The sequence below is a fragment of the Mirounga angustirostris genome, unplaced genomic scaffold (genome assembly GCF_029215605.1).
Source record: "Mirounga angustirostris isolate CCGP_5_RB_7025 unplaced genomic scaffold, mMirAng1.0.hap1 SCAF_11, whole genome shotgun sequence".
In the NCBI taxonomy this organism is placed as follows: Eukaryota; Metazoa; Chordata; class Mammalia; order Carnivora; family Phocidae; genus Mirounga; species Mirounga angustirostris.
This window is the reverse complement of record NW_026991719.1, coordinates 87652950-87672575: the sequence shown is the minus strand read 5'-3', so window position 1 is coordinate 87672575 and position 19626 is coordinate 87652950. Positions and strand designations below refer to the sequence as shown.

The following is a 19626-nucleotide window of genomic DNA, read 5'->3' as shown; positions in this document are numbered from 1 at the left end:
CAACACAAGCTTTTGTGCAGTGGAAATGTAATTAATTCTGTCACAATAGATTTTTGAATAAAATATCAGAGAAATATTTTTTTGACAAGAGAATTTGTTTTTCCAGGATGAATGATACTTGATCTATTTATACCCAGCAGTGTATGTGTATGGTGTGTGTGTGTGTATGTGCGTGTGTGTGTGACAAAGAGAAGCTAGTAGAGAAGAAGAGGTTGAAGATACAGCTAGGGGACAAGAAGGGAGGGTTTTCAAACAAGGGATCAAAGTTCCTAAGAAGGAAGGAGGATACAGAACATAGATGTCATGCTTAACCTTAGACAGATGCCTGTAAGTCTATGAGGGTTGTATCAGTTTGGGTGGCAGGAAGTCGAGGTTATTTGTGGCCTCTGTACTTATGGTAAAGTGGGAGTCCAGGTTATCTGCTGAGAGACAGGAGGAAAGGAACTTAGGAAAACTGATAAAGACCTGAACTTGCTTCTTGGGTGAATGGAAGAGAATACTGATGAAGGGCCCAGGAAGGATCCATGGCAGCGTGGAAAGCCCAGCTGAGACTGAAGTCAATCTCCATGCATAGGAGACAGACATTTTGGTTTGACCTAGGTTCAGGGTTCTGCTATTATAAGAATACAGTGGGTGGACTAGTGGCAAGGCAGTTTGAAAATATTAGTAATATAGTTGTCTGGGGTGGAAATGAAGAAGACAGGGCTGATAGATTGCTTGGGAAATAATGAAAGGGCCAAAGGACTAAAGAGTTAAATGAGTTAGAAGAGTAACTTCAGTGACAATAAAAACAAAGACTAGAGAGATAGAAGGTGCTGGTCAGAAAAGTGGAACTCTGGCCACCAGGAATACCACAACTCCAGGACACAAGGATTGAGACCTGAAGCCACCTCTTCTGGGACCAGTGACACTCCAGGCCATGCCAATGCAGAAATTATAACCTCTGGCTTTGCTACCATATTAGTCCAAAGAGGCAGAGATTACAGATGTTAGGCTGAGGGAACTCTAGCCATTAGGCTTGATTTCTATTCTCCAAGATCTGCTCAGACTAAATCCACTAGGTCTTCACCCTGGTTATCACTACTCTTCCTCCCCCAGCAGCTATTCCACCACCATCCCCATAATGCCATGTACTTCCTTGCCCCTGATTCAGTACTCCATTCCTTCTCCACCCCCAGAAATTTTCCTCTGTACCCACAAACTGCTTCAGCATATTCAGACAACCATCATATATCCTCAGACTCTTCAGTGAGTCTGTTACATAAGACCTTGCGGCCACCACTACAGCCCTCTAGAGTAGGGTTAATCTTTTCTGTCCTCAAAGCAAGATGAAGGGGGAAATTGGTGTTCTGTTTGCTCCCCATTTCTGCTCTCAGACCATTACTTCCCTATGCTCCTGAAACAAACCCCAAAACTATAAAAACAAAATCCAATCCTTTGAGGCCATTTAATTTTACTCCTTTCCCTCTTCACTCATCAAATCACCTTTGGGCCACTCCTTTTTATTTACTAATGACTTTGGCCCCTGATCCACAACTTTTCTTCCCAGGTTAAGCCCTAGCCCTATCCTGAGTGATTTCAACATCTCCCAAACTAACCCAACTGACATCTCAGTTCCTTGACCTCTTCATCTCAAAAGACCTTCTCTTTCCCCTTAATCACACACACCCATAGCTACACCCCAGATCTTGTTATTACCTGAAATTGCTTCATTCCCAAAGTCATGAGTTCAAGCATCCCCATCTTCAGCAACAACCTCCTATTCCCAGTTTTTTCAATTAGCACTATGATCACTCCTCAGCTCCTAAAGTCCATGGATCCATCTATTTCCTCCCAATCTATCAGGGCTCTTTTTTACTTCCTTCATTACTTAGCTTAGATGACATGGTTTATCATTTCAGTGACGTTCTTGGCAGTACTAAGCTTCCTCGCCTTAAACTTGTTTCGTAAAACCCTCACCCTGCTAAATCCAATTCTGTTTTCTCTGTATCTTCACCTGAGCACAGTTAGAGAAGTTCACAAACAGGTTATACTGATTTACAAGAAATTCAAGATCATCAATCTTAAATGCACCCACATCACTGCCAGACAATCCTGGTGAATTTCTTTGGTCAACTCATTCTCCAGATAAAAATATTTCAATCCTTTTCCATCTCCTTAAGACCATCCCCAGTTCTCCTTCATATATATATCTCCCTCCTCCCTTCACATCCACCTCTGCTCTCAGCAGTTCTTGCAGCATCACAGAGAAAATTATCTGGTTCCATCCTCATCTTGTTCTCTTCTGTTACATTAGAAAAAGGTGATACCACTTCTCTCCAATGGCAGTCCCTCTTATGTATACTTTTGATCCCATTGTCTGCTATCTTTCAGGAGCCTTGTGTTATTAATGATCCCTTCTCTCTCTTGTTTGTTCAATTTTTCCCTCTCCATTGGATCCTTCCCAACAGGTTTAAACATGTTCAAGCATCTTCATTAAAAAAAAAAATTGCTTAACTCCCCACCTCACTCAAGCTACCACCATTCTTTTCGCAGCCAAACTTCTTGAAAGAGTTGTCTCTTCTTACTGTCATTGTTTCCTTGCCTCCTATTTACACCTCATCCCATTTCTGTCTGGTTTCCAGCCCCTTAACTTATGGCAAAACAGCCCCTTAACTTATGGCAAAACAGCTCCTGAGCAGGTCACAGTAACCTCCATATTGTCAAAACTGACGGGCATTTTTCATTTCTTATCTTTCTAGACTTCTTGGCAGCATTTGACCAATCACTTCCTCCTCCTTGAAATGTTCATTTTCCTTGGCTTTTTAAAAATTGAACTTATTATGATTGTAGAGTCATATGCAGTTGTAAAAAAATAAGACAGAGATCTCACCCTTCACCCAGCTTTATCCAGCTGTAACATCCCGCAAAACTTTGACAGAATATTGACAATGATCGTCAAATATATAGAACAATTCCATTATTGCAAGTATCTCTTATGGTACTTTTTATAGCCATAGCCACTTCTAAGTGCTCCCAGATCCTTGCTCTCCCCCATCCCTGCCCTTAGCCCCTAATATGTCCTCCATTTCTAAATTTTGTCATTTCAAGATTATTATATAAACAGAATCATAAAGTATGTAATCTTTTGAGATTTGTTTTTTTTCACTCACTTTTTCATCCAGGTCATCACATGTATCAATCAATATTTCTTTTTATTGCTGAGTAGTATTCCAGGGTATGGATGTACCATATTTTTAAAACCTATTTACCTGTTTCCTAGTCATCTGTTGAAGAACATTTGTGTTGTTTCCAGTTTGGAATTATTAGGAATAAAATTCCAATGAATATTTATGTATAGGTTTTTGTGGGAACATAAATTCACATTTCTCTGGGATAAATGGGATAAATGCCCAGGAGTACAATTACTGGGTCATATAGTAGTTGTATGTTTAGTTTTATAAGAAACTGACAACCTGTTTTCCACAGTGGCTATACCATTTTATATTTCCACCAGCAGTGTATGAGTGATTGTTTCTCTGCAACATTATCAGCATTTAGTGTTATTACTATTTTTATTTTTGCCATTCTGGTAGGTGTGTGGTGGTATTTTATTGTGGTTCTATTTGTATTTCTATAATGGCTAATAATGTCTAACATTGTTTGTGTGCTTATTTGACATCTGTATATCCTCTTCAGTAAAATGTTTATGTCTTTTGCTCATTTTCTAATTAAATTGTCTGATTTTTTTCTGTTGAGTTTTGAGAGTTCTTTATATATTTTAGATATGAGTCCTTTGTTGGAAACATGGTTTGTAAACATTTTCTCCTGGTTTGTAGCTTGTCTTTTCATCCTCTTAACAGAATCTTTTGCAGAGCAAGTTTTTAATTAATTTTTAAGTTTTATGTAGCCCTAGATCCAGAAGATTTTCTCCTATACATTTTCTAAAGTTTTATCATTTTACACTTTATATTTACTTCTGCAATTCATCTTAATTTTTGTATAAGGTGTGAAGTTTAGGCTGAGGTTCCTATTTTCTTTTTTGTGTGTACCTATGAATATCGAATTGCTTATCAAATTTGCTGTTAGTTGAAAAGGCTATCATTCCTGTATTGAACAGCTTTGTAAAAACAAAAAAGTTGAGCATATTTGTGTGGGTTTATTTCTAAGTTCTCTATTCTGTTTTAATGACCTATGTGTCTTTCCCTGTTCCAATGCCACACTGTCTTTATACTATAGCTGTATAGTAAACTTTAATAAACAATGCTTGTTTTGTTCACCACTGTATCCTCAGCCCCTTGAACAGTGCCTAGCAAATTGTAAATACACAACACATTTTTAAATATTTTTGAGGTGGAGCCGTTCTTGGTGAGAATGAAATTATGAGCTATGCTATCTAATAGAACTTTCTCCAATGATAAAAATTTTCTCTATCTGCATTATCTAATATGGCAGCCACTAGCCATGTGTGGCTATTGAGTACTTGAAATGTGGCTAGTGCAACTGAGGAGCTGATTTTAAATTTTTATTTAATCTTAGTTCATTAAAATGTAAATAGTCACAGCCACATGTGGGTAGTGGTTACTGTTTGGGCTGCACAGGTCTAGAGGGTAGCCATGAAAGAGGGTAACTAAAATGGAGGCATTAATAAATCATTAGGTTTTAAGAAGTCAAGAACTGCTAGGCCAAAGTTTTGGATGCATAAACCAGGTGAACAGTGAAGACCCCAGGACGATGACATGAATGTTGGCAAGAAAGGCTATGTGTTAGGGAGTGCCTGGGTGGCTCAGCCAGTTAAGTGTCTGCCTTTGGCTCAGGTCATGATCCCAAGGTCCTGGGATCAAGCCCCACGTCGGGTTCCCTGCTCAGTGGGGAGCCTGTTTCTCCCTTTCCCTCTGTCCCCCTCCTTGCTCATGCTCTCTCTCTCTCAAATAAATAAATAAATAAATAAAATCTTAAAAAAAAGAAAGAAAAGAAAGGCTATGTGTTAGAGGCTAAAAGGCCAGGATTACTTTGAGGGCATGACCAGTATCTAGGCAACAGAAACAAGGTACGGTAAGTGATTGATTCCGCTGGCAGGTGCCTTAACATCGTATTTCCAAGAGGGCAAAGGAACAATGGCCTGGAAGCTTCCTCAGAAAAGCAGGAGGATGCAAGTCCCTCTTTCAGTCCCTATAGATGAATGTCCTTGGCAAAATGCCAGAGTCAGCTAGGACAAGGAGAAGCAAGTAGCATTTGGTGAGGAGGAAGAACATGTAGGAGAGCTTGTTTCTCACATAACAAAGGATCTGGTGGACATAGTGGACATCTTTGTGAGGGAAGGATGTCACGGGAAGAAGAGCTGGGGAGAAGTAGCACAAAATAACATGAGAACACGAGAGATGACTAGAGCAAGGCTGCCTGCCCTCCAAACTGCTGAGGTAGTGGCAGAGCTGGTCTCTTGGGAAAAGGCTCTGTTGCCCTGATTATGAACTCCATAATAGAGTATTTAGCTTTTGGACTTTTTTTGAAGGAAAGTGACTTTCTGTAACCATGTGATATATATGAAATGTTGCATAATGAATTGTTGAACGCTACATCAAAAACTAATGATGTACTATATGGTGGCTAACTGAACAGGATAAAAAAAAAAAAAGTCACCCTTCAAAAAGAAAGTCAACATTTTGTGTAATAGATGTTTTTTATTGCGGTAAAATAAACATAACATAAAATGTACCATTTTAACCATTTGAAAGTGTACAGTTCAGGGGCACTTGGTACAATCATAAGGAATAAATAATTTTATTGATTTATGTTGCCTGATCAATTGGATAGACTATCCATTTTATTTATTTATTTATTTTGGTTTTTAATTTTTTTATTTAAATTCAATTAGCCAAGGTACAGTACATCGTTAGTTTTTGATATAATGTTCAACAATTCATTAGTTGAGTATATCACCCAGTGCATGTGATATGATGAATACATAATTTTAAGCAAAAAAAGGGGGTGCATCTATGATGACGGCCAGTAATGGGAATCTGGTGGCTTTCACTGTTCTCACAGTTCCAAATGCAATGAAAGTATAATGTCAGGCTCATTCAGACTAGGTGCTGGCTGAGGTACATGTGATCTTGAAGCAGCTGGTGGCTCTTGTTTGTAGGCTCTGAGTTGGGTGCAGATCCCTTTGGTTCACTTGAAAAGGAGGCATAAGTGAATGTTCAGTCTAGTTCCTTCCTTCTGCCTCTGAAGAGGCCAGTAACACACTATTCTGAGCCACAGAAGTTAATGAAGCCTCTACTAGCCTTGTTTCCCAAACTATAAAATGTAGTAATAGTCCCAGAGCTGTCATGAGGAATATATATGTGAAGAATGTATTTGCATAGTACCCGGCACACAGTATGTTCTCAATAATTGGTAGTTTTATCATTATTATGTTATGGTCCCGATCCAACTCTGCCTTCTATTAGATCTATCAGAATGGAGGATGTATCCCCTCTGTTCAACTGTAATCATGTTAAGTGCAAAGACTGTGTGTACTCATTTTTTTATACCCTATAGGTCCAGCACATAATAGGAAGTGCATATACATTTGTTGAATGAAATAATTATTCTTTTATGTCTACTTCCTTCTTTCTACAACCCTAGACAGAGTCTACATGAAGAAGTATGGTTGTTAACACAAGTTTTTGGGGTCAGACAGGTTTGAATTTGGGCTCTGCCATTTACTACCTATGGGACTTTTGGCAAATTACTTGACAACTCTGCATCTCATATATAACATGAAGAAAATAAATATCTACTTCATAGAATTAAACAAGAAAATATAATACATAGAAAACCCTAAATATTCTACCAGAAAACTATTTGAGGTAACAATTCAGTAATGTTGCAGGATACAAAATTAATATAGAGAAATCTGTTGCATTTCTATACTAATAACAAAGTAGCAGAAAAAGAAATTAAGAAAAATTTCAACCTACAATTGCACCAAAAATAATAAAACACCCAAGAATAAACTTAACCAAGGAGGTTAAAGACATGTACTGTGAAATCTATAAACACCGATGAAAGAAATTGGAGGCAACACAAACAAACGGAAAAACCACATTCATGGATTAAAAGAATTAATATTGTTAAAATGTCTGCACTACCCAAAGCAATCTACAGATTCAAGGCAATCCCTATTAAAATACCAATAGTATTTTTCACAGAACTAAAACAAACACTATTAAAATTTCTATGAAACCACAAAAGACTCTAAATATCCAAAGCAATCTTGAGGAAGAAGAACAAAGCTGGAAGTATCACAATCCCAGATATCAAACTATACTACAAAGCTGTAGTAATCAAAACAGTATGGTACCAGCACAAAAATAGACAAGTAGATCAACGGAACAAAATAGAGAGCTCAGAAATAAACTCATGCCAAGATGGTCAACTAATCTATGACAAAGGAAGCAAGAATATACAATGGGAAAAAAGATAGTCTCTTCAATAAATGGTCTTGAGAAAACTGGGCAGCTATATGCAAAAGAATGAAACAGGAGCACTTTCTCACACCATACACACACACAAAAAAACTCAGAATGGATTATGGACCTAAATGTTGAGACATGGTTTTATGTTTCTTCATAGAGGAAAGCATAGTAATCTGTTTGACATCAGCCTGAGCAACATTTTTCTAGATATATCCCTCAAGCAAGGGAAACAAAAGCAAAAATAAACTATTGGGACTACACCAAAATAAAAAGCTTTGCACAGTGAAGGAAAGCATCAACAAAATGAAAAGGCAACCTACTGCATAGGAGAAGATATTTGTAAATGATATGTCCGATAAGGAGTTAATATCCAAAATATATAAAGAACTTATACAACTGAACATATAAAAAACACTCTGATGAACAAATGGGCAGAGAACCTGAATAGACCTTTTTCCAAAGAAGACATACAAGATGGCCAACAGACACATGAATATATGCTCAACATCATCATCAGGGAAATGCAAATCAAAACCACAATGAGAGGGGTGCCTGGGTGGCTCAGTCTGTTAAGCATCTGACTTCAGCTCAGGTCATGATCTCAGGGTCCTGGGATCTGGCCTGCATTGGGCTCCATGCTCAGCGGGGAGTCTGCTTGTCCCTCTCCCTCTGCCCCTCCCCCCACTTGTGCACGCACTCTCTCTCTCTCAAATAAATAAAATCTTTAAAAAAAAAAACCCACAATGTGGTACCACCTTACACCTGTCAGAATGGCTAGAATCGAAAAGATAAGAAAAAGCAAGTGTTGGCGAGGATGTGGAGAGAAAGGAATCCTTGTGCTCTACTGGGAGAATGTAAATTGCTACAGCCACTTCGGAAAACAGCATCAGGTTTCCTCAAAATATTAGAAATAGAAATACCACACAATCAAATAATGCTACTACTGGATATTTATCCAAAGAAAACAAAAACACTAATTTGAAAAGATATATGCAGTCCTCTATTTATTTCAGCATTATTTATAATAGCCAAGATATAGAAGCAACCTAAATGTCCATCAATAGATAAGTGGATAAAGAAGATATGACAATACACACACACACACACACACAGAGCACAGCACACAATTGAGTATTACTAAGCCATAAAAAAGAATGAGATCTTGCCATTTGCAAACAACATGAATGAAACTAGAGGATATTATGCTAGGTGAAGTAAGCCATACAGAGCAAGACACATACCATATGATTTCACTTATATGTCGAATCTAAAAAACAAATAAAAAAGCAGAAACAGACCCATATATACAGAGAACAAACTGATGGTTACCAGAGGATAGGGGGTTGGGAAGGATGGGTAAAATGGGTAAAGGGGAGTGAGAGGTACAGGCTTCCAGTTATGGAATGAAGAAGTCATTGGGATGAAAGGTACAGCATGGGGAATATTGTCAACGGTGTCGTACTGGTGTTGTATGGTGACAGGTGGTAGCTACACTTGTCAGCACAGCATAGGACGGAGAGTTGTGGAGTCACTGTGCGGTACCCCTGAAACTAATGTAACATTAGTGTGTCAACTATACTTCAGTAATAAAGAGTAAAGAACAAAAGAACATACAGTAAAACACAATGCCTGTCACAACTAAGTGCTTGAACAGTAATAATTTCTACTACTACTATTATTATTACTATTATTAATTATTATCTGCTTCTTTTGGAAAAGGAGCCATACCTCCCCCACCCCTTCTGATGGCGATTACCCAACGGCTTGGGGAGGAGTGTGACACATTCACGCAGGGAAGGGAACCTTTTGAAGGAAGATTTCCTGGAGTTGGAAAAGCAAGAATGAGACAAGTGGGCAAAAGAAACTGAATCAACCATAAATAAAACTGGAAAGCGTGTGACATTTGTTTGTGATATTGCCCTTCCTTGCCCAGGTCTTTACCTCCAGTTTAGGCTCTTACTGATAGGCCCAGACCAGGGCTGGTGTGTTGTTTGCCAATGCTCCAGAACCTTCCCCTCTCCTTTGCTCACCACCAAAGCTCACTTGCTCTGTATGTTCTAGACTCTTGGGAACAAATCAGAAACTAATTTACTAATCTGAGGTCAAATGTTAACAGGCTGCTACTAGCTTCTTGTCTCCTCATGAGAGAGACTGACTTTGGTGAAAATTGCAGGACTGGGTAGTGGGGGAAGGACAGGGCCGATCTTTGGTCAGAGAAAACTTTCCCATGCTGCATAGGACAACCGCCTACTCAGCCCTTGGAAGGAGTGAGCCTTGAACAGAAGAAAAGGAAAAACCAAGTGGAATGGGCACATCCTTCCCAGTAAACTCCTTTGATGTCCTCAAAGTGCTAACAGCCACAACGAACACTTCAAAGTTGCAGCCATCCCCTTTAGCTTTCACACCCATTGTCACAGTCTTTCTTGGTACTCTTTTGAGGCTTCCCCAACCCCAGCCTGCCTCTGTCTGTTGCCACCTGCAGCTGCCACCAGCTGGTAGACCAAACTCCAGAACTTCCACCATCTTTGGGCCTCCATTCTAATTGTAGGCCTGCCTCTCTCCAGTCTCCTACCACCGATGGGCATTTCTCGATCACCTACCATATGTAAGATCCTGTCAGTCCTCCTGGCTACTATTGAGATTGGGTAATGTGTGGGGCTTTGTGCACCGTGCCACTAGTTATCTCATAGAAGGAGACCTATTTGGGCTATTTCCCCAAGAAAAGAGAGAGTGTTCCATGGATTTACACACCTGGTTCCTTTAAAAAAAAAAATGTGCAAACGCTAGGATGATCAACCATCCTGGCTTGCCCAGGACTGAGGAGCTCCCTGGGATGTTCAGGAATCAAAAGTATAGACAAACTGGGATGGCTGATTACCCTGAAACATTTATTGCCTGCCCACAGTTTACCTAGCACAACTTTAGGCACTGGTGGGTTGCCTTCTAGGTCAGCCTTAAATGAATCCCAGGGCAAGTAATGCTTCAAGGCAGGTATGTTCTGGTAAATGTTTAACAACCAGATCTCTGGTGGGAGTGTGCGTGGTGGGGGGATCTCTATATGTAGCATTTGCTGATTTCTGTGGTGTAAACACTCCCACTGTAGCCAATTTCAAGCTATCAAGGTGATGTCATTGAACATGGAATAGAGAAGAGATGCAGAATAGAACACCATCATTTAACATTTCCGCCACAAGATACAATAGATGTGAACAACCTCAAGAGCGCAGATGATAGTAAAATGTAGCAAAATAATTAGGAAGTGGTGAGTTGAGAGTATTTATGATCTTTATTTTAATAAAAATTTATTTAATTGCAAGTTTATATCATTTAATTTCTAATAGTGGCTTTAACAACTGACTTGCAAAATTCCTGAAAATGTAACCACCAATATTCATGAGTCAGTATGAGCCAGTTCCAGCAGTCATTGAAAGAATCCTGGGAAAGTCACTCCTTTTCACCATGTCCATGTCTCTTTCCCCAGGGTATACCACAAAAGACTGAAAACCCACCATTTAATTTATTCCTTTAATCTGAGCTCTGCCTTTGATATACTAAGAGCAAGACTAGGAATAAGGACACTTAAATTCTAATCCCAGTCTTAAGAATTGGCTTTGTGATCTTGCGCTCTTTGGACCCCAGGTTCCTTATCTGTAGAATAAGGGGGTTAGACAACTGGTCTTCTTAAATCTTTCAGACATGCTTGTGGGGGGGGTGTGTGTGTGCACGTGTGCATGCACATGCACGTGTGTGTGTTTACAGCTCTATTAAGGTATAATTCACATACAATAAGCTAGACATATTTAAAAAGTACAATTTGATGAATTGAGACTGAAATCACCACTACAAACAAGATAATGAGCATATCCATCACCTCCAAATATTTTTGTGCCCCTTTATAATGCATCCCTTCCTCTCCCCAATTCTGTTGCTAGGTAACCACTAATCAGCTATTACAATAGAGTACTTTGAATTTTCTAGAATTTTATAAAAATGGAATCATATAGTATATATATATATAGTCTGTTCTTATATTTATTATTTCCTTTCTTCTGCTTGTTTTGAATTAAACTTGTTCTTTTTCTAGTTTCTTATTGTGGAAGTTGAAGTCATTGATTTAAGATCTTTCTTTTCTAATAGAGCTGTTTGGTGCTATAAATGTCCCTCTAAGCACTGTTCTAGCTATATCCCACAAATTTGTATATCTCAGATTTTCATATCATTCAGTTTAAAATACTTTCTAATTTTCTTTGAGACTTACTCTCAAGCCATAGATTATTTAGAAGTGTGTTATTTATTTTCCAAATATTCAGAGAATTTTCCATATATCTTTCTTTTATCGGATTTTAATTTAACTCCATTGTGGTCAGAGAACATACTTTATCTGACTTGAATCCTTTAACTTTATTGAGACTTGCTATATGGCAGAGATATGGTCTATCTTAGTAAATGTTCAATGTGCACTTGTAGAGAATATGCTTTCTGTTGTTGGGTTGAGGGTTGTGTAGGTGCCAATTAGGTCAAATTTATTATTTGTGTTGTTCAAATCATCTACATATTCTTGCTTATTTTCTGACTCCTTGGTTTGTCAATTATTGAGAAGGATGTTGAAGTCTCTAAAATTGTGGATTTGTCTATTTCTCCTTGCTCAGCCAGTTTTTGCTTCATGTATTTTGAATGTGTTATTTAGGTACATATACTTTTGGGATTGTTATGTCCTCAGGACGAACTAACCACGTTATTGTTATAAAATAGCCCTCTGTATTTCTGGTAATATTCTTCGCCTGCAGTCTGCTTTCTCTGATAATAATACAGTCACTCCAGCCTTTTTAAAATCAATGTTAACATGGTGTATCTTTTCCCTATCTTTTATGTTTAACCTATTTGTGTTTTTATATTTATTTTTTATTTTTTTGTGTTTTTATGTTGAAAGTGGATTTCCAGGGGCGCCTGGGTGGCTCAGTCGTTAAGCGTCTGCTTTCGGCTCAGGTCATGATCCCAGGGTCCTGGGATCGAGCCCCGTATCAGGCTCCCTGCTCCGCGGGAAGCCTCCTTCTCCCTCTCCCACTCCCCCTGCTTGTGTTCCCTGTCTCACTGTGTCTCTGTCAAATAAATAAATAAAATCTTAAAAAAAAAAAGTGGGTTTCCTATAGGCAGCATATGGTTGTTTGTTTGTTTTTTTAAATTTTGTATTCTACCAATCTCAACCTTTTAATTGGGTTGCTATATGGTTCTGTATAAAACTACCATCTTGCTATTTGTTTTTTATTTTTACCAACTCTGCCTGTTATCCAATGTCTGAAAACTGTCATTTCATATATTTTGCCCATTTTTTGAGTTGTTAATGTGGGAAGATGAATCCATTCACTGTTATTTCATCATTGCTGGAAGTCCTTCATGTTTTGTTTTTCATGGATTTGTTATATTTACATGTGCCAAATATGTTCTTCCAGCTAATCACTAGTCTTTTCATTTTATTTATGTATTTTTCTCATAAAGGGATTTTTAATTTTGATGTCAAATCTTTCATTCTTTTCCTTTAGTTTTCTATCATGCTTATAAGTGCCTGCCCTGTATTTCCTTCTAAATTGTCATGTTTGAAAAGAAGAAAAATAAGTCCTCAGTATAAATCAGTGTTATTTTTAACACCAAGTTTATTAATTATAAAAGTAATACAGGCACATGGTAAAAACATCAAGTAGAATAGAGGGCTATAGATAAAAATGGAAAGTTCCTTTCCTCTTCTCTCACTGCCCCTGCTTGTCAAATTCCTCTTGACAGAGAGAACTCCTGTTAGCAATTTCTTGTATACATTCTTCCACACATATTCTAGACATATACATACACATGTATATTTATCCTTTTGGATACAAACAGGACATACACAAACACACATGCACACAGGGTTCTGCAATCTTTCATTCAATACTATATCCTTGAGTTCTTAATGTGACTGAGTTTTAGCAGATGTTTACCAGACTGACAGAGGGACCAGGGCAGTTAAAGAAGATGGTAGGGGATGTGCACAGGAAAGGGCATATCCGTCTCTGTAAAGCCAACACTTGGCACAAAACCTGGCACATAATAATTCTCAATAAATAAGTCTTAAATAGCTAAGGGGAAAGAACTTGAGAAAACTGGAAACAAAGAGCTGTCTTGGCCATTCTTCTCAGGCCAGATATGGTCTCCTGACTGCAAGTTCCCCATCTCCCGGGTTCGCAAGGAACAACATGTGATGATGGGTGAGGACATGGAGCAGCTGGACCTCTCACTTGTGCTAACTTCCCACTATGTGTCTCTTCTCCTGCTAGCTTTGCTATCTCCAGCACACACAGTTTGTTCAAATGTGCAGTTAACACTGATTGCACAGCAGGAAAATCTGGGAGCTCGAAGACTACACGGCTGAGTTATGTTACATTTATACACTCCTACCGACAGCCACCATTATAGTACCACCGTGTGGGGCCTGGCACCATGTTGGGAACAACAGTCCCGCAATGTTAATGTCAATTTATCCCTGTTTTACAGATGAGCAAATAGAAACTGTAAGAGTCCGAGTGACTTATTTAAGGTCACAGAGCTAGTCAAGCAGCTTCCAGAAACAACTCTATACCTTAATCAGGTCGGCCTACCTTTCTGTCCATCCCACACCACATTCACTCCTATTTCGTGGACTTTGTGCTTTTTTCTTTGCCTGGCATTCCCTCCCTCCACTTGTCTCATCCGGTGTTCTGTGGAAGCTAGGCAGAGAGAGAACATGGGGTCGTGTAGGGTCCATGCTAGGCTATGCAACCTGTTGTCAGGGGTGAGGGGTGAGTCGGCCATAGGAGTCCATGAACAAGAACAAACACATGGGGTAGGTAGTAAAAGTTCAGAAAGGGAGCCAAGCCTGGGAACTGGAGAGCACCCTTAGGAGCCTAGGATGCAGAGAGTGCTGCAGCTTGGGAAACCTGCCTGCCATTTGTCTCTCCCTAGGTGCTTTTGGTGAGCTTCTCACAAACACAGCCCCGTGCTACGCCCGCAGTCTTACAGCCATGAGCCAGTATATCTCTCCTGTCTCAATTCTCCTCATTCTCAAGGCCCACATCAAGTTGCACCTCCAGGAAGCCTTTCCCTATCAATCCAACTCATTCCTCTCTCTTTCTTTTGTGAATTAGAGTTTTACTTAAAATTAGCACCGTAAGAGAGAACATGTGTTTGTACACCCTCTTGCCCTTTAATCACTTCAAGTATCTTGTTCCTTTAAGTTGACTCATTCACATCTTTTTTCTACTGTTTCCCTGCCCGGTCTGGGTATTGTAAAGCCTGGCTAGATTCTAGTCCCAGTCTTCTCACTAATGAGCTGCATGACCTAGAGTTAGTCACAACCTCGCTGAGCCTCATCTTCCTACCTTTGAGGATTTCTGTGAAAACACAGTAAACTTTATAACACAATATATGAATGTAAGGTATTATTGCTGAAGACATTTGAACTAAAGTGCTTCTGCCTTTCACATCCTACTTAGTGTATGATTCTATGTAAGAAATAGCTATCACTGCTGCTTGCTTCACACTAAGGTCCTCAGCAAAGGTTAACAGGATTAGAAGAAGAATAATGCACAACTGTTAAAGATGGTGCCAGATTGGAGGGGGTCTATATGCAGCTGATTCAGGGGCTCTCCTTGGAAACTACCAGGTGATTCCGGGCTTGCTCATTTTTAAAGCTTCCATCTTTCTGAATGTTTCTTCATGTAAATGATCTGTGTCAATGCTATGAAAAACAAAAAGAATCTTGTGTCAAGTCAAGCCAACAGATGCCTTCGCTAGTTTTCCTATCCTCGAGGATAAGATTCCCATTCTACTTGCTCCGTAGCACCACTCAGTTACTTCACCCACTCAGCCATCTACCTCCTCCCTCAGCCTTGGCTCCTCTCCTTGAGAAAATGCTTCACTTCCTCTTGGACTCTCACTCTCGTCCCTCTCTGCCTTTGCCCAAGGCTCTGCTGCATTAGCCCATTAGTTCCTGCTCCTGTATATGTAACCTCTCCCTCTCTATGGGCTCCTTTCATTCAGCCTACAAATTTGCCTATCCTCAACAAGCCAAGAAGGAAAAAGAACAACTCCCTCCTTCCTGCAGTTCCACAAGTTCTCCCAGCTACAGCCCCACATCTCTTCTCCTTTTCACAAACTTACTTACTTACTCATTCATTCATTCATTCGTTTATGAGAGCTAGTGAGCGAGCACGAGCAGGGGGGAGCAGACTCCCCGCTGAGCAGGGAGCCCGGTGCAGGGCTCGATCCCGGGACTCTGAGATCATGACCTGAGGCCGAAGGCCGACGCTTCACTGACTGAGCCACCCAGGCGCCCCCTTTTCACAAACTTCTTGAAAGATTAGTCTCTGCTCCTTCTCCTCTTCCTCATCTCCAATCTCTTCAAGTCAGAGCAGTCTGGTTTCCAGCCCCACCACACCACTGAAACAGCTCTTGACAGCCTCACCTATGGCCTCCCAATGACTAAATCCAATGGATATACGTTTCAGTACTCATCCTTTTGGCCCTCTCTGCTGCATTGGACACTGTTGAGTACTTCTTCCTTGAAACTCACTTTTCCCATAGCTTCCAGGACACCATTTCTCTCCTGGTTTACTCCATGGGTTTTCCTTTCCATACCCACCTCTTAAAAGTTGGTATTGCCCAAGGTTAATTCCCCAGAGATGTTCCTCAGAGGTTCTTCTCTTCTCACTCTCCCTAGAGGAACTCATCCATTGGCATGGCTTCAGCTATCATCTCCGGGGCACACTCCTATATCCAACGGCCCGCCTACTAGAAAACTTCCCACAGTGTCCAGCAAGTACTTCAAACTCCACATGTGTGTCCCCAGTTAAAACCCATTGACTACAAAAGAAGGTACAAGCTCTTTCAAGTGTGTAGTGAGGTTAAGATTTTAGTTTTTAATGGATAGATGCTAATCTTTATCTAGCAAAGTGAATGAGTAACCTTGCTAAATATGAAATTGTAGGGTAAGTAGATACTTAATGCCATGGAAGTGTAACGAGACCTTGAGAATTTTTTTTGAGTGACTTAGCAAAGGCTGCCTTACCTCTTGATGTGTAGAGCTCACTGTTAGGCAAGAGGTGGGCCAATACGCTTAGGAAGCCCAGAGGTCTTCTGGGAATTAAGAGACCAATTACTCTCAACCCCGAATGAGGAACATGCATCAGGGTGAGTTAGGGGCCTTTATCCAAGGCCCAGTGCCTGGGAAAGGTACCAAGGCCCATAAAATAAAATTATCTTGATGAAAGAAAAAGGCTCAAGTGGGGCCCCTGACCCAACTCAGGGGCCTACACCTTTCTGGGGCAAGGGCACGTCTCATATATATATACACCTGTGGTTGATTCCAGGAGCTCCTCTAGACCCAACCACCCTGACACATATAATACTTTAGGGAACAATAGTTGAATGTTTATGTGTGGACTAATATATCTGTAACCTCAGAGCCCAAGTATGATGGCACTGCAGGGCTAGCAGGGATCCAGACCAGCCAGGGCATCACTGTCTAGTAACCAAACTTCTGTGGGACTGGTTAGGGTCAGTTCTTAAGATCAGCTCCCTGTGGCAGTGAGAAACAGAGCAGCAGTGGACTGGCTCTCCAACCAACTCTGGAAGCAAAACTGGCTCTATCTTGGGGACCAGTTCTGGAAAGATGAGGAGAGGCCTCGAAATGGACCACTACTAGAGTATGTGAGAGAAAGAGAGCAACGACTGAGTTTTCACTCAGAATTCTGCTAACAGGTCTTACTAACCACATATGGCATACAAGGCCTTGCCTACCCCCTTAGTCTTACTTCTTGACACACCCTGTTTTGTACTTTATGCTCCAGCAAGAGCAAACTCCTCGGATATTTCCCACCCTTTTCCCCATCAAGTACCATAAACCATGCAGTTTATTGTCTGGCTACCTTGTTCATGCTATCTCCTGAGCGAGGGCTACCCTCCTTCATCTTTACCCCCATTTCTCCTGGCTATTAATAGTCCTGAGACTTAACTCAGGTGGTCCTTCCTCCAAGAAGCTTTCCCTGACCCTCTTGGGCTGGGTGAGTTGTCTCCTGCCAGGACTCCCTTAAGACCACATGCTCGCCCTATTGTATTCTTCAGTTTATGTGCCTGTCTCTACCACTAAGCCCCCTAGCCCCTGAAGAGCATAGACTGTCTTATGTCTTATTTACTCTTGTCTCCTAGCACCTGGCACACTTGCCTAGCACATAGCAGATATTCAGCAAGAATTTGTGGAATGAATGAAAGTGAGCTCTGCCACTCTAAGGCCACAGCCTCTTCTATTCCTTGACCTTCTGAATGTCTAGACACTCAGTCTTTATTGAACATGTCATTAACTGTCTCCATTCCTTGCCTCCAGATGCTCTAAATTACTAATTGGTCTTCTATATGTATTTACTGTATGCAAAGCTGAGCCAGGAACTTTATGGTGGGGGGGAGAATACAATGAGGAATAAGATTCAGCCCCACACTCCAGCAACTCTTAGAAAATAACCTTCTTCCTCCAGTCTTTGCAATTTCCAGCTGAGACTCCCCCTTTTAGAAGGCCCTCCTGGAATTACACCCCCTTTCAATCCCACCACAACATTAAATCATCCATAATTTCCTTTCACCTTACTTGGGTAAGTATATATTTCTATTAATTACAGTTTGTCTTACATATACCCTAACAATCAAAATTGATTTGAGGTCAGTGAATGGTGTCTATTCTGTGTGTGTGTGTCCTTTATTTTGTATTCTCAGCTATTATTGCACACTGTTATCAACTTGTCGACTGACAAGTTATAAGGGTTTGAAGGTTGTCCTGAAAACACAATGGAAGCACATTGGTTAAAAGGCAAAGAGCAAGAGATACAGGAAACAATGTAATAATTTACAGTAAAAAGCAAATATGGCATGCCATCACAAAATAACTTCTCCTCGCTGTCACTTAAGACCTTTGCTGAAGCATACACACTATAGAGCGCTACCACATTAAATTACTCAGTATTGGAAGAGACATTGGGATTGATCATTAAGCTTATTCCAACCTGTTGACAGTCTAGACTGCAGTTACCTCTTTTGAGAAAGACACCACGGAGTGGAGGTCCCTAAATCTCTGAGGCTCATCATGTCGTGAATGATTCTCTCTTTCTGGGCAGTAATCACCACACTTTCAAGCCTTTGAAACTAACACACTTCACTTTGCTAGTAGAGAACCAGCTTCTCTTTCAGCCAGACTTGTAATCAGGCTTTTGTGTTGTTTTCATTTACACTTCAATCCGTCAAATTGGCTTTGAAATGTGGAATTTTTGCACTCGGCCTTTATTTTCCATTATGTGTTCCAGTTCTGAATGCCAGAAATGAATGGCCATTTGGTCACTGGTTAGCTGCCAACACAGCATAGCTGTATCCTAATTAAGAGCGACTTCGTGTGTCATGCCAGCCTGCTGAGCTGGCAGATGGACATTGACCAGAAAGGGTCAAGACCTCCACTTCCTATAATTGCATCATTACAGCTTCATTTCCTTGAGTCTTGAAGACTCTCAAATGTAAATATTAATGCCCCTGGCAAGTATGAGAAGAGAAAAGGGAAAGAATCTAACATTCATGGAGCACCACCTATGTGCCAAAGGTTGTGCTAGGTACATTTATAACTGAAGTTTCACTTCATTCAATCCCCCTGTTAACACCAGATAGTCAGGTACTAGCATTAGCTCCATTTTACAGACACGGATACTAAAGTTCAGGGAGGTTAAGTAAGCATGGTTATGTAGCTAGTGACGCTAAACCCAGTATTGAAGCCAGACCTAACAGAATCTAGATCTGGTACTCTTCTTCCATGCTGCTTCTCTTAGCAATGAGATCCAGTGCTGCCTGTTCGCTGCCTCTAGCCCTGTCCCTGTGTCCAAGGAGGAGGCCTACTGGTCATTTCACTTACTTTGATATTTTGCCTAGGCATGGCTTGCCCTCAGTTTTTCTTCTTTCCTCACTGCAATGGGCTATGATCAAACCCCACATGTCTATCTTGACCCCCTCCCTCCCACCTCCCCCGCCATAGTAAGTTACTAGAATGTCTGTAGCTTACACATCGGCTGAATCAGTGCCTCATACAGCATTTGCACTCCAAAATCCTTGAGGTCGTTTCCACTTAGGTCTAGCGATGTTAGGTTCTCAT

At 40.4% G+C, this 19626-nt stretch overlaps 1 protein-coding gene across 1 annotated transcript in view; it reads right to left on the bottom strand.

Annotated features, from left to right (window-relative positions):
* VSIG1 (V-set and immunoglobulin domain containing 1) overlaps positions 1-19626 on the bottom strand; it is a 93918-nt gene extending 74292 nt beyond the window's left edge. Inside the window, exon 1 of the mRNA XM_064574464.1 lies at positions 19537-19626. The gene's annotated coding sequence lies outside the window, so the exon portion shown is untranslated. The remainder of the gene's footprint in view (positions 1-19536) is intronic.